Source organism: Teleopsis dalmanni, chromosome 2 (assembly GCF_002237135.1).
Source record: "Teleopsis dalmanni isolate 2A chromosome 2, ASM223713v2, whole genome shotgun sequence".
In the NCBI taxonomy this organism is placed as follows: Eukaryota; Metazoa; Arthropoda; class Insecta; order Diptera; family Diopsidae; genus Teleopsis; species Teleopsis dalmanni.
In genome coordinates, this window is record NC_051847.1 from 147,686,733 (window position 1) to 147,689,230 (window position 2,498).

Below are 2,498 nucleotides of genomic sequence, written 5' to 3' on the forward strand. Positions count from 1 at the left end.
AGAAGAGAAGGGAAGAGAAGAGAAGAGAAGAGAAGAGAAGAGAAGAGAAGAGAAGAGAAGAGAAGAGAAGAGAAGAGAAGAGAAGAGAAGAGAAGAGAAGAGAAGAGAGGAGAAGAGAAGAGAAGAGAAGAGAAGAGAAGAGAAGAGAAGAGAAGAGAAGAGAAGAGAAGAGAAGAGAAGAGAAGAGAAGAGAAGAGAAGAGAAGAGAAAAGAAAAGAAGAGAAGAAATGTGGGGAATCTGTGTTCCCCACACTAGAGTCTTATGACTTTAAATGTAATCAAATAACAAAAAATGATATTCCTCAATAAAACCAGGACAATATCGATATCTTACCAACATATTAGAACTTTGTTTAAAAAAATTACTGGCGACTCCGCTACCATATAAGTTGCAAATTGTATATACAGCAATTTACAGTTATTGGAGTTTTTAATAAAGAAATTAATCAAATGGCAGATGATCAAATATCAAGATCACCTGATTGAATAATATATATTATATACTTAAAGAGACCAATTAGCTATGAAATTCTGAATATAGTAATCCATACAGTAGTAATCTGTATACAGTAGATTAGTTCCGCGTTATAGGGGTATTCCTGTATACCCAGTATACAAACGTGCAAAGGTGCGTGAATCTAATTATGAACTGTAAAAATCCCCGCGTTAAATGGGGGAATGCCCGTGTTATACGGGGGATTGAAATCGCGGTATAATAATACCGCATTATAGGAGGATTACTGTATTTTATAGATCCACTTGATAACTGTATTTTATAGATCACTTTGGGCTATAGTTAAATTATCAAACTGAACACGAGATATATAAAGAAGAATAAATACACTGCGCGAATTTACCATAACTAAAAGTCTTTAGTAAATAAATTTATACGAAAATTCATAACTTCATTTGTATTTCTCACGCTTTCATCTTTCTGTTTGTCTACATATATATTCACGCAGAGTCGAGCGGTATTAACAGCGTTCCAGTTTGCAAAGACTACCTCAGAAATAGTGGATGATTTCCCAAATGAATTTCTGAATATATTAGGGATTTCATGATTATTAAGATAGATCCTCCTGGGATCTAGAAGAGGACACGAAATAAATGCAATTTGAATTACTATATTTTTCAAATCTTAGTCAGTAGAATAGCCAATTACATCGAATCAAATATTATTTGTTAGGTTGCTTATTGAAATATAATTTAAGTCGTTTAAATAATATTAAATATTAATATTAAGGTTTTTCTGATTGAAGATCTTTTTCGGGATCTGAATTAATTTTTCGAGATTCGTAATGACGGACACAGTTTCTATATGATTCAAGAATACTCGTATTTAAACGTTTGTGTCGAAGCCTTCAAATGTTTAAAAATCAGGTCTTATTTTTTTATACTTAATTTTCAAATTTACTTTTTACTTTGAATGTTTAATTTTTTAAAATTTTGGGAATCGTAACTAAAAGTTGTAAATTTGGATTAACAATGTCTGCGCGTAAAGTGCTGACCTGATCAAATATCAGAAACATAGCTACGGTTGGAAACCTTACAGAAACCAAATAAAAATAATATAAAAGTAATAATATAAAAATAATAATAATAAAAAAGCAATAATTAAAATTATAAATTAAAAATAATAAATCTGAAATAATGTGAAAAAAATTGTAACATAAAAAATAATCATATAAAAATAATAAAATGAAAATGATAAATTAAAAATAATAAATTCTGTTAGTAATAGAAAAAAAATTTTAAAAAACTCTGTAGAAAAATCATCCTAATAGAAACACTAACTTTTATTAAAAACATTCTTATTTTAGAATGTTTATATTAGTGTCGACGTCAATACTTATATGTTGAGGCAAAATTTAAATATTCTTATTTTTTGAACGGGTCCATATTCACAGAAATAGAGTACATAAAAATTAGTTCTACAAATCACAGCCGCTCCCACATAGATATATTTATTAATAGAAAGTTAAACTCACTTTTTTTGCAGAAAATATGCTAACGCAATAAATCTCTTAGCTCCTTCAAATCAGTTCTATCACGTCGATAAAATTGAAACATAATTTAAAATTAAAAAACTGCTGCAGGATACAAAAATTAAAGTCTTAGAACTTGTTGTGATTATTGTTAGTAAGAATTGATTCAGGAATGGCTATTCAACCGACATTGGACCTGCTTTGTGGTATGTTGAATGTGATGATCATATTTAAAAACCAATAACTTTCTGAAGCTGGTTTCAATATTTAAACAACCGATAAAACTGCTTTACATTCCGTCATTGATATTTTATCACCATTTGTGTAAATGTAAAAATATTTTTTTGTATATAGTAGAGCATTAAATTTGCAATAAACATTTAATAAGTTCATAAAAATTATGTGATCACAATTTGTTTAAAATATCATAAATAGTGTAAAAAGTTTTGTTTTTAGTAAAACCGTTACAAAAAGCAGAAAAATAAATTCCGAATGATTTTCTTTTATACTTTA